General features: G+C 42.3%; 1 protein-coding gene and 1 long non-coding RNA gene across 2 annotated transcripts in view; both read left to right on the forward strand.

The window, feature by feature from the left end:
- The window catches only part of GALNT18 (polypeptide N-acetylgalactosaminyltransferase 18), a 372,255-nt gene that overhangs the window by 40,016 nt on the left and 318,324 nt on the right, over positions 1-13,915 (forward strand). The gene's annotated exons all lie outside the window — the stretch shown is intronic.
- On the forward strand, positions 903-4,404 carry LOC307211066. The gene is made up of 3 exons (XR_013836271.1): positions 903-1,247; positions 3,028-3,145; positions 3,949-4,404. It is a non-coding gene; the product is annotated as an uncharacterized lncRNA (long non-coding RNA).

The raw sequence follows: 13,915 nt of genomic DNA on the forward strand, positions 1-13,915 counted from the left end.
AATATGACAATAATGCCTTTCAGGCTTAGCATTTTTCCTAGTCTCTCCCTGGGTTGTGCTCCCTTTCATCCTATCCAGATCTGCTCTAAGGAGACAAAAATGAAATCAGGCTGAAAATAAGATTTCATTCAGTGGAGATGACTAAAATCGATTCCATTGGGCAGTGGGGGCGGGGAGTATACCCCATGAAATTAAAAGTGGAATTTCAAAAGCCTACGAAAGACTGTGTCAATTTACTGGGCAAGCAGGGGCCATTCAAATGTGATGCGTACCCGCCTTGGCTCCCTTGACTTCAGCCGACATCTTGATTGATACACAAAGGCAGAGTAGTGTTTACAGGCATTACTTCAATGTTGCTAGTAGCAACTTCTGCTTTTCACCTTTCCTTTCTTTGTCTTTAAGGGCATATATTTGAAATAATTAACTCATTGATTTGCAGGAGGACTTCATTGGCAATACAATATATTCTACTGTCAGATGGATAGACTTAGCTGGTTTTCTTTTTGTTTCTGTTTTTAAATACTCCCCGCCCCCCCCATTCTGCCAATACACACATTGAGCACTTAAATTTGTAAAGACATTTTATATTTGGCCTTGCAGGAGGATGACTTCATAAGCAATACTGCTTGGAACAGCTAATAAATATCAGCATTAACCACTTTTCAAATCCATTTGCCATTCTCTATGCCGCTTTTATACTGCTGCCCATTGTTATTTGATTCATTCCCCCCACCCCCGCCGCCCAATCTCCATTCTGCAAAATACTAGGGTTGGAGTCATTGAGTTGGAAGGGATCTCAAAGGTCATTTAGTCCAACTGCCTCCTGCTGTTGCTGATTATAATTAATTAATGTATATACTACTAAATGTCAAAATAGGCTTCTAAGCAGTTTGCATATATAAAAACCACTTACACAAGCATTAAAATATAAACATCCAGTTATAATATGCAATAAAAACAATCCCATTAAAAGAACACAATAATTAAAGCAGGAGACTCAGGGTGAGAGATTAGGGAATGCCATTGTAAACAGGTGCACCTTCAAAAGCCAACAGAATGCCAGTACAGATAAAGTTTGCTTCTCATTCAGCAGGGAGTGCATTCCATAACGTCCATTCCACCAGTGAAAAGGCCAGCTTCTATGTCACCACATGCTGCTAAGTATTAGGCCATGAGAAGATTAACCCAGTTCCATTTGTTGATCTTAATGTGCTTACCAAGCGATAGAGGTCAAGTCAATCTTTCAGGTAACCGGGTCCAGAATTGTTTAGGGATTTATATGTAAGTAGCAAGACTGTAAAACTGGCTCATGGGCAGCCAGTACAGTACAGATCCCTTTGCACATGTGTGGAATATGCCCAGAAAGGGGCACCATTCTTCACTTGGGCTGTAGCATTCTGCACCAGATTCAGCCTGTGGACCAGCCAAGGTATTAGCCAATCCACTACATTCAGTAAGAAGATTATCAGAGAGTCCTTACTGAGCAGATCAGTCATGATGGACCACCTTCTAAATGAGTGTTTGCCCATCACTATTAAAATGTGTGACAGTGGGAAAATGTGCCTTGTGTTTATGGGAACCCTGTCAGTTCATGCAAAGGCAGCTGTGAGGTCCAACAGAGCTGTGTCCCAAGTGAATGGTGTAAAGGTAAAGGTAAAGGTACCCCTGCCCGTGCGGGCCAGTCGTGTCCGACTCTAGGGTTGTGCGCCCATCTCACTTAAGAGGCCGGGGGCCAGCGCTGTCCGAAGACACTTCCGGGTCACGTGGCCAGCGTGACGAAGCTGCTCTGGCGAGCCAGCACCAGCGCAGCACACGGAAACGCCGTTTACCTTCCTGCTATAACGCGGTACCTATTTATCTACTTGCACTTAGGGGTGCTTTCGAACTGCTAGGTGGGCAGGAGCTGGGACCGAAAGACGGGAGCTCACCCTGCCGCGGGGATTCGAACCGCCGACCATGCAATCGGCAAGTCCTAGGCACTGAGGTTTTACCCACAGCGCCACCCGCGTCCCCTAAGTGAATGGTGTAGGTTAACTAAAAAGCTCCCCCAAGTTCTCTACAACTTGAATGGGTACTCCTGCAGAGATTCCTTGCAGGCAAATGGATGTGGGAATCCCCTGACACTAGAAATCTTTAAAATGGTACTTTAATTAACATAAAAAATAATTCATTTAGTCACATTAAGAAGATAAGAAGAGCCAGGGCTGGACCAGGGCAAAGGCCTACATCCTCTTCTCAAAGTGGCCAACCAAATATCCATGGGAAGCCCACATGCAAGACGTGAGCGCAACAGCACTCTCCCCACCTTCCTATCCCCATCATCTGGTAGGCAAAGGCATAACTGCCTCTCACAGTGGAGGTAGAATGCAGTCATTGTGTTTTGTAGTCACTGATAGCCTTCTCCACTGAAATATACTCAGAGTCGCAAAGTGATTTCATGCTCTTTATTCAGCTCATAGTGGTGAGGAGGAATGAATGAAAGTCCCCTCAAAGTATCTGCTTTATATACATTATTTACACAATGGGCTGCGCATGAGTGGCTAATTCCGGAATTCTACTGTAAGCCAATCAGGTTGTGGATTCACTTCTATCTGGAGCATGATTGGGTGGTTCCTGCTAACCAATCATACTGCTGCATTGTTCTAGGACCAATCAGACTGCTGCATTCTGAATCCTATTGTTCTAGAACCAATCAGACTGCTGCAGTTTGGATCCTATTCAACTCAGTACATAACATCCACCATGAAATTGTCTAATCACCTTTTGAAGACATCCAGTTGGTCATCACTGCCTCTTGTGGGAGCAAATTTCATAGATAAATTCTGTAGTGTGTCAAGAAGTATGTTGCTTTGTTTGTCCTGAATCTTCAAAAAAAAACTTTAATAAGAATGCATTTTCCACCAGTAAATGAGCTTACGTGGTTCATCATAATGTCTAATAGTTTCTTTGTGACTAAAACGGAGCCTGTATGGCAATGATTGGTATACTGTATAAAGGCTATTTTTAATGCACTGTTTCTCATTCCAGAAGGATGGTGTTCAAACACAGCTGTCAGAAGCCCATCATGTCATTCTGTGACAGATTCCTTCTTACAGCCTTTGTTTGCTTATTCTGGGAACTGTGGCAGGATGAGAACTTAAGAGAGGCATGAATTTTAAGGGGCAGTTCTCAAAGAAATATACTTTATATGCCAGCTGCTGGAGATATCAGTCAATACCAATTATCTTGTTTTCTCCTGGATTTGCTCATTACAGCAACACTGTAGTTGTGGTCCTCACGTTGCTCACGGTTCCCCTGAAGGATCCTGGGAACTTTATTCTGTAAAGGGGACTGAGGGTTGTTAGGAAACCCCTGTTCCCCTTAGAAAGCTACATTTCCCAGAGTTTTCTGGGAAGAGGGAATGGTTATTAAACCAATCGCATTACAAGTAAATCTGCTGGAAATCAGTTTAAAATGTGTGGGAGAAGCAGGTCACCAAAGTAACAGGCCCCAAGCTGTTGAACTGAGCTTGTCTCCTCATATAAAGAGCAAATAGATAATTAATACACCTGAGATCAGGGTCGAGAGTTGGCAGTGCGCTGAGGGCCATGTAAGTCGGCAGCAGTGGTGGCGCACACGGCTAAAGCCTGAACTGGCTGGGGCTAAGTCCCTATGGCTGGTCCCAGCGCCTCAGGGATGGGCAGTGCCATCGATTTAAAAATCCTTCCTGTCAGCAAAGCACAAGTGTAGCCTCCCTCATACATGCTACACTTCACAGTTTAAGAGGCTTTTCAAACTTCTCCTGAACCTCTTTCTTTTCCTGGAATACAAGTCTCATGTTGACTATTGCTTAAAGTCCCCCTTTGTACTTTTTGTTCCCTGCAGAAAATGTCTCAGTAATCTTTTTCTCCCTCCCTCCCTCCCTCCCTCCCTCCTTCTTTCTCTTTTGGTTTCTCACACTCACTAAAGCATCAAAGGAATGTTCAGACTGCATCAGAAAACAATAAAATCCAGGCAGTTCCCAGCTGGAGCTGATATGGTACCATATGTTGATCACCTCCATGAAGGAATAAGAGAACAAAACAAGCAGCCAGTTAGAAGTGGCACATTTGTGCCTGCTTTTTGGAAGGACATATGACACATCTTATCAATAACCCTGGATTCAGCGCCTGAGATACTCCAGTGCAGCTCATTTGTTCTAAAACAAGCCCCCCATTAGCATTTTCTCCCTTAACAATGGTGCAGACATCCTGCTTTCCTGATGGGCAAAGGAGCCTTCTCAATCAAGTGTCAAATCTGAGCATCTGTTTCCATTGCAGATGAACAAAAAGCAGCAGCAGCTAAATGGCTTTAAATAAAAAGAGTCACATCCTGATTCAGTTGTGTGATGGTGCTGAAGCAAATGGAGCAAGAAATGTTGGCGGAGGATCTGAATCCTGTGTTTATCAGCTTGTTGTCCAGGCTTTCTTTCTGCCTGCAATAGATGTTATGCCTGAGATACAATCTCTGAAAAATACTTTTTCATATATAATGGAAATGCTGACCTGACTCTAATAGGAACCTTTCTGACCTCCTACTGAAATAGTGGAACCATTAGAGAAATTGACTATTACACATTTCTGTGTCTGAAAGAAAACATTAAAGGAGAACCCAGAGTTGACACAACTCATGGAACCAGACATGATCCCAGGGTTAGAAAAGAGTCATAGGATTAAGGGTGGAACAGTTCTTCATTAGAGCTTAGAGTTAGTGAACATTTACTAAAGAAGGAGGTTTAGGCTTATTACATTTCTGAAGAGCTTCTCCACAGGTAAAAGTCCTGATGCAATTTAGAAATACAACACTGACATCTAGCCAGCAGTTGACAGAGCAGGGTAACAAGCTCTGTTCACAGGCTCTCTATCTGCTTAGGTGAGGTGAAACATAAGAGCATAGGAAGATCATTGGCCCATTCTGCTACATATTACCAACACCGACTGGCAGTAGCTCTCTTGAGTTTCAGGCAGGAATCCTTCCCAGCCCTACTTGTAGATGCCAGGGATTGAACCGGAAGAACAGGAAGAAATTTCTCTTGATACACTGAATATCTTACAACCATGTCAGAATTCACTTGTGCAGCTGTCTGTCTCCCCTTTTGTTTTTGGTCCTGTGCATGTACCTTCTCCATACAAGTGGAGTGGGGGGACCCTGCATACATTCTAGTCATCACAACTTTGCAAAACCATTGCACATGCTTTCAGCTCACGAGGCTGTCATGTGCCATTCACAAGATCAAGAAGCCAGAAAAAGCAGATTTTCCTTTTCATGTACAAATGTGCACAGTCTTTTTTAGACATTATAAAGAACACATGGAGGCTGAGTGTGGGTGATTCCACTTCCTTGCCTGTTTCTTCCATTTCTTCAACTTCCATTTCTTTTACAACTTCATGTGAAAATGTCCTGTGAACATTTTATTATTCTAATCATGAGTGCAAGGCTGGGTCAGACATGGTAGTACCTGCTTGCTTAGTACACAGAAGTCTCTGAATAACTTTATTTCCAGAAACAGTACATTGCTCTCATAAACATTTATATGCCTTGAAAATACCCTACTTGAATTAAAGATGTATGTGGGGTTATGGAAGGTGTGAACTTTTCTGTTGATGGGCATATTTCGAGAACATTTATAGCCTGGTCTTGTGGGTAACATAAGCTCCATGGAATAGCAAGGGGCATTTACTATGCAACAGAAAACTTTTCTGTTTCATTGTTGCTGCTTCGAGAAGGGTCATGCTCTGCCTGAAGAAGCAGGTTCATAATCTGGGAGTGTTACTGGATCTGTTTCTCTCATTCATGGGTAGGACTGGAGTATCTTCTACCAGCGTCAAGTGCTGCTGTTTCTGAACTGGGACAGCATAACCACTGTTATCCATGTGCTGGTGACTTCCAGATTTGACTACAGTACTCTATTTGGGGGTTGCTCCTGAGAACTGTCCAGTTATTCCCACTCTCTTCTTGCTACTTAACCAATTGCTGATCCACAAGAAGACTGGAACAGTCACAACAAAGAGCTAACTTTTCTGTGTGAGTGATTGAAATTACCCATTACTTCGGGTGTTATAATACAGTTATGGGGGGGGGGGCGGGGTTGGGGATGTCTTAGGCTATATGCTGAGACACTTCTAATGCTTGGGGTCTCCTAATTCCTAGAATAGCCAAGCTAGTTTCCTGGTGAGGTGATAGGCCATTAAGGGGAACAAAGTAAGTGGATCTGTGTGACATGGTAAATGAGTGGGCCCCATCCCCCAACTCACTGGTAGTTAGAAAGACAAAAGGCCAGAGTTGAGAGTTGTGTTTGTGTTTGTGTTAAACTAGAAGTTGCAGAAGAAGCAGGCGGAAGCCAGAGAGAGAGAGAGATGTTTGGTTTCTGCTTGAATTCAAGGTTGCAACTATGGGGGAAGCAAGGCCCTCTCAGGGTGTTAATCATACGTAGGTTCAGGTAGTATATATGTGTAAATAAACCATATATCATAAAGACTCAACAGTCTCTGCTGTACCTGATTCCAAAGGAAACATGAACTGTGCACAAGCTCTTGGAACCCTTGGAATTTCACACCGCTCAGAGACTGGGGTGGCGTGCAACAACACCATTGGTCCTGAGCTATTTGTAGCACACCAGAAGTTATATTACCCTCTCTTATGTCCTCCATAATTATAAACACGGCTTAGAATAACTACTGCAGTGGTTGGCTGTATATTCAGTGATAATAGGAAGTTGACTGTTCAAATATCACTGATGCAAATCTAAATCAGCTCCCCTGGAATTACTTTCATCCTATTGAGCACATAACCCGGCCATGTGAGAATTAATGCTATAACCAAGATGTTAATTAGCATTAGATATGCCAGATATAATACACACGCTATTAATAGTGAGGGAGCAATTAAAAAGAAATGGCCTTGCTTCATCTTCGGACTGTTCAGAAAGGAGATAACGACAAGCTTTCCCTGGGCAAAGTGAGAAGCCCTACAAGAATATGTAATTATAGTGCAAGCAATCTATTACATTTTAAGTAAGCTTATCATTCTCTGAGTTTTGCAGTCAGGGCATGATATAGTAATCATACTTTTTTTTTCCTTTGGAAATGTAGGTTCCCACAGACTGGGTGAAAAATTTAACACGCAATCTGAAAATGGACTTTTTGTTATGTGAAACAGGGCTGTTTGTCTTTGAACTGATTGAGGAAAAAATTGAAATAGCATTTGGTTGAGTAGCAGTAGCAAATGGGAGTCATCTAACTGCTGCTTAAAAACCTTCAATGAAGGAGAGCACCACCTTCTGAGGGAGTCAGCTCCACTGTTGGACGGTGCTTTGAGTCTGTGTTTTGTATATTGCAGACATAATTGCTCCTGTAGCTCTAATGAACACTCCCAGACACATGTGCATGTTTAGTGGGCCTTTCCTTGCTTTATTGGACATTTTATATATCGTGCTAGGGAATTGGAAGATGCTAAAAGTTTATCCACTTACAGAACAGCAATCTCATTGGTAAAAAGATACATTGCAGTCTGTGGGTTTTACCTCTGGGTAAGCATGCTCAGGAGCCAGCTTAAGAGTGCAAAAGCACAGTAGTCTTTGAAACTTGGAAGAACATGGAACGCGTAAACCTGAAATCCTATCCCAAACAAGAACACATAACAATATTTTCTCTATAGCTATATCTGTCTGAGATGAATGCAAGAGGAGATCATTTTTATTCACAGGTGCTCCAAGCAGACATCCCCAAAGGTTTCTGGTGTATGTGACCTACTTCATGCTGCCTTGTTGTCCCTTGCCACCCACGATACACGTGAGATGGTTTAACTACCCTTGGGTCTTCATTGGAAGCAATTTCCCAAGATGGAGAGACTGAGATTTTTACCTCCAAAGTAATCAGCCTTTTCCAGAGCCCATTCAACAAGCCACTATTTCCTAGGTAAAGGAAGAAGACCTGAATGTCAACAACAGTAAATGGTGTGGAGTCACCAGCATTTTAGCCAGAAAAACTGCTGACGGGAAGATTTCAGGTGCCTTGGTTTGAGTCAGACAGCAAAAGCTTATCAGGCTTTCTGAGGCAATCACTCAACTCTCAGTTACCTGGACAATTGATCTCTCACAGGGCTTTAGCTCAGCCTTTTTTTTCTTTTTCTTTTTAAAAGCTATTTCCTATCTTGCTTCCCCAGGTGACTTTTCACCTCTACCCACTGTTTGCAAACTTTGGACATTCTTACATAGTTTCGGTGATCACTGATAGTGATCACTGCATGCCCTCTACTGCTCAGTCTTGTAAGCTTGGACTAGCTATTAACAATGATCTGACAAAAATGGGAAAATAGTGATAATGCAAAAGCTAACTCACCAAATCTGAAAAGCCAAAGGACTGTCATGAAGATCTTTACACTTTGTCAATTTGTCACTGGTTGTTTTCTTCTCTTAGATTGGAAGCTTTTGCTTCCATTTTCAATTAACCACAGTTTAGCTAATTGTGGGTTTAACTGTGGTTTGTTGAAATGAGACAGTCTGTAATGGAACCATTGGAGCTTTGATCCTTTGTTTCCCATGTGGTCCCAACTTAGATTAGCGACCCTGCTGCTGCTTTCACATTTGAAAGAAAGCTCCCAGTGATGCCAATGGTAACATCTAACTTTGGTGCAAATAGCATATGCAGGGCAGAAAGGCAATCCAGACGGAGACCATAGCAGAAATAAAGGAACCCCTGCCTCCGCCACTTCATGGCATTAATTTGCAGCAGCTATTTACTTAAAGAAATATTCACACAATTGCTATTGAATAATGACAGGGCTCCAGCCCTGTGTACTTCGTTAACCAGTCAAATTACTATTACTCTGGGAGTCCACATTTTATTATGCCATAGTCAACCATGTATTACTGTAGTAAAATATGTGTATGAGTTTATACACTGGAATCTGAGCACAAGGGGAACACAACTTCCTGACAGTAAGAACTGTTCGACAGTGGAATTTGCTGCCAAGGAGTGTGGTGGAGTCTCCTTCTTTGGAGGTCTTTAAGCAGAGGCTTGACAACCATATGTCAGGAGTGCTCTGATGGTGTTTCCTGCTTGGCAGGGGGTTGGACTCGATGGCCCTTGTGGTCTCTTCCAACTCTATGATTCTATGATTCTATGATTCTAACTATGCGGTCTGTTGAATGTACATACTCAGCCCAACTACATTCAAACTATTTAGGTTTCTGCTGATGTTTTCTGCTGTTTTCTGTTTTCTGCTGCTCCAGAGAAGCGGACACGGAGCAATGGTTCCAAACTACAAGAAAAAAGATTCCACCTAAACATTAGGAAGAACTTCCTGACAGTAAGAGCTGTTCGACAGTGGAATTTGCTGCCAAGGTGTGTGGTGGAGTCTCCTTCTTTGGAGGTCTTTAAGCAGAGGCTTGACAACCATATGTCAGGAGTGCTCTGATGGTGTTTCCTGCTTGGCAGGGGGTTGGACTCGATGGCCCTTGTGGTCTCTTCCAACTCTATGATTCTATGATTCTAGGTATGATGCATATATTTTGAATCTGGTGAACTACCCTCCAGGCCTTTGCTGTTAAATATTTAGACTGTGCCTTTTCTCTTCTCAAACTATTGAAGAAACAGAAGCCACTGGATTATCACACTGAGCAATTTGCCTTGTAGGATAGCTATGTAATTTCTCCCATTTGTTTCTCAATGCAAAAGAAAAGCACAATCCACTCTTTCACTGGCTACCAAACTGTGGGTTGGGAGCATGAATGTGCAGGCTATCACACTACCAGCATTGTGTGCTGGAGACAATATGACACAATGAGAAAGGGGAGTCAGGCTTAAGGCTTTGGTGTAGGACTAAAATGTGGCTCTCAAGCAAAAGGTAACAATAAGCAGTAGCTTTCATTAATAGGAAGGCTAGAAACCATAGCTCAACCTCCTCCTTGAAACCAGGGATCAAATAGTTTGCTTATTCAATTTATACACAAAAGTCACTGTATAAAGAAATAAACATGGATTTATGATAGCAGGAAATATTTCAAGGAACAAAATCAGTCTCCAAGAATACAAAGGGGGGGGGGACCAATCAATTGTTTAAGAATGCAAGGAATATTGTAGAATATTTATTTTCAGTTTGTTAAGTAGCTATTACCCAGTGAGTTACCCACCTCCAGCATCTGAGCTAGTAACTCTTAACATAATTGATGCCCTTCCTTTATTAAATCTATAGTTTCTTTTGCACCCAATAGTGCCATTTTAAATGTGCTATTAGATGCAGTAGTTAAGCAAACAATGGTTTCATATACTTAAACCTTTGAAAACTTGGAACTGAGCATAATCAATATGAACAAAAATGTAAAAAGAAAAGCATTCACAAAACCTCACAATTTTGAAGAGAACAAAATAGGTCCAACAGGTCCATAGTGGCAGAGTCATAATTAAAATTCTCATTTGGCATGGGGTTGGTAAAATGTGTGATTAACAGAAGAGAAATATATCCAAAATCTTTCTCTCTCTTACCAAAATGGTCTGCTATGTTTCAAGCTTTACAGCTTTTTGCCCCCAAACACTTTCAAGGGAGTTGAAAAGTAGATACAATTTTTCCCCTTACTTATTTCCTGTCTTTCTACTAATAATAGGATGTACTCAAGAAGTATGGTGCATGAATGTCCCCAGATTGGCACTTCTGGACTAATTATGAGCTAAGCCCAAACCTCTCTAAGTTGAGACTCAGCTTGTAATTGCCATGACCTCACCACTACACTTACTTCCACTATCACAGCCATTCCCTTTTTCTTTCATACTGAAATATATCAGAGACCTTAACAAGGCCATAGCAGCATCTCCTCTTATAGCTATAACTAAGTCTGGATCTAGACACATCAAAGAAGCATTTCAGTTAAACGCGTTGCAAACTTTGTATTAGAAATCAGGTAAGCAAAAACAGAACTCCACATCGCCCTCTGGTGTCACAGTATTAGAATGCATTAAACAATGCATATAAAGCGTTTTTTCTTTGCCAATGTCGCTGTGTCCTAAGTATCTTTTGGAGTAAAAGACGCAGGGGGGTCATGGGGACTCAAAAGTTTTCCAGACCATATTGTTTCCCCTGATATCAATGACAACATAAAAAGATGGAGAACTCAAAATAGGCCCCAGCTTTAAATGAGCTTAAAATTCTGGCCTGATCTAAACTGAAACCAAATCAGCTCAGTTTACACAAGTCTATGCCAAATCAAGTCTGGGAAGTTTACTCACCGTTACCTTATATTATGAAACGTTTACTGCAGCTTTCTTGTTTCTGGGATACCAAATGTGGCACCATAATGAACGATCGTATCAGTATCAGATCTCATCCACACTTCCAATGACGGGTGCCAAATTAAATAAAATATTGAGGGGGGGCAGGTAAGTCCCTTCCCACATAATCGATTAGATGATGCAGTGCATTCACATTGGAATGGCAATGCCTATCAATTGGGGGTGTGGAACCCCTCAAATATTTTATGGGGGGGAGGGACCTCGGCCACTAGGAGTTGGCTCCTATGCTTCCGATTGTCCCGTGCGTAGAAAGCAAGGGTCCAAGTGGTTTTCTGTTTGCCCTGGTACTTTCTCTGGGGAAATCTGCTCTTTTGCATTGAATCAGAGCAAATATCTATCTGCTGAAAACCTGATTGACAGTGATTCAGTGCTAAAGAGTGGGTTTTCTCGGGGGGAGGTCTGGGGGAAAGCCCTTAGATTTTACTGCAGTATTTGTGTGGAATTCCTCTCCTGGAAAAACAAGTGTCAACAACAAATAGTAAAGCAGCAGCCAGTTGCTGACTCAAATGCATCCATGCATACCTGCTTGCTTGCTTGCACACTGCTCTTAGTGTGGCCACACTCTCTGATTGATGTTTATGTCTCACCCTATCCAGCAACTATTCTAATTAACCCGTCTTCAAGCCTTTGTTACATTATTTAAAAAATGTTACATGGCTCATAAGCACAAACTCTGATTCAGCAGTCTACTTTATTTGTTTAAACTATTTATGTACTGCCTTTCATAAGCAATCAAGGTAGTTCACAACAATCTTTTGTTAAACCAAAAAAAATATATCATTGAAATACAGTAAAAAATACAGTAAGACAATGAATACACCAGCAATGTCTATCAATTATTCTTCCTTCTCTTCTGTCATGGGTATTACATTGATTGCACTGTACATTCTCTGGCACCAGCAGTGGTTGCTAGTTCTGAAGGGAGCTAGGTAAGGAAGTGCACAACATAACCAGGTCACGCTATGGGGTACGTTTTACTTCATGTTAGAGGTAATGAAGAGAACAGGAGCTTTTCAGGGGCAGCCGAGCATGGAGTTCAAAACATGGAGTTCTGCTCTTTGAACTTAAACAGTGTTATAGACGGCTGGAAAGTGACGATGCCTTGGTAAGGAACAAAGCAGAGCATTATGAATACCTGTGGGGCAGAGGATGCTTTGTGGGGAAGCAGCAAGCAAGGAGCTCACGGTGGTGTATGTGACCATCTCACCTCCCTCTGCATTATCCTCACCACAACCCTATGAGCTAACCTAGGGCTAAGAGGCTGTGACTGGCACAAGGGCACCCAATGAGCTTCATGACTGAGTAAGGATTTAAATCTCCCAGGTCTTAGTTCAGCATCCTAACCACTGCACCACACTGGCTAGTGGCTTCACACTGGCTCTCTGTTCAATCAGCCCAAAGTTACCCAATTTTACCAGTACCTTCAACTAATTCCCACAAGACAATGATGCTGCCTAAAGCAAGTTGCTTCAACCTGTTGCATGGCAGAAGTGGCCTAGCCTCCCCTCTCCTCCCTTCCCCTGCACCTACCCACCACCACCAGTGGTCAGCATTGTTGGAGATGACAGTGCTCAACCTGTGATCAGCATGGGGGAGTGGGGGCTGCAGTGGTGGACAAGTAGCGCAGAAGGCAGGGGGCTCTGCAGTAGGTGGCCAATGACCGGTGAAGCTAACTGTTTCCAGCTTTGGCCCTTCTTCCTGCTGAATTCTATAATGACTAAGGGGGAGGGGAGGGGAGGGAGGAAGCCAGTGCCACCCTCTGGACTGGATGTAAGTAATCATCCTGGTAAGGGTCTGGCTGTGCCACATTCACCCTACTGGACCAGTCTCCACTGGGACGAGGCATCACTGCACACTGCCACACAAGAATCTCCTCTATTGAGGCCCTTGAATGGTTTTAAGGGAGCCCAGTTTTCACAGGATAAAAGCAATTTCTCAATAATAACCCCATGCACAGTGTTCCACTTTGCTGGAAACATGAACATTAAATGACTTCAGATCACATTTAAAGGTCTTTCAGTAATTGTTCTGATTAGTTTTCAGTGCAAAGTTCAAAGAAAGTCCATATTAAAAAAAGAATAGTTTCTTGTCTGTTGTTGTGAGCATAGAAAATAACTCAAAGGAGCTTGCTATGTAAGAGGAATTACTGAAGAGACAGCATTTCCACTCCTAAGACCTTAATAGGTTCAGAACGCAAACCAGGCAATGTGGTCCTTGGAAATTGCTTTAATGAGATCTTCAGCTGACAACTGATAAACACTCCATACAATAATAGACTCTGCAAGAACTCATTTAGCACATCTAATGGGTAATTTCCCTCAAATTCTAGATCAGTAACAAGAATTATCTAAATTATAATTTAGCACAAGATCTAAGTTTTGTGAGAACAGGGAGAAAACCCACCAAACATTCTAATGAACATTGTTATACAGTATTTTAAAACATGTGTTTCAGGTGAAAGTATGTGAGACCTTATGAGTGGCTTTCAACCATAGCTGTCAATGTTTCCCTTTTTTAAAAAAGGGAAATTCCCTTATTCCGAATAGGATTCCTCGCAGGAAAAGGGAAAAGTTGACAGCTATGGTGTAGGCCCTTTAAACATAGTGGGCTTT

The sequence above is a fragment of the Podarcis cretensis genome (genome assembly GCF_951804945.1).
Source record: "Podarcis cretensis genome assembly, chromosome: 1".
Classification (NCBI taxonomy): domain Eukaryota; kingdom Metazoa; phylum Chordata; class Lepidosauria; order Squamata; family Lacertidae; genus Podarcis; species Podarcis cretensis.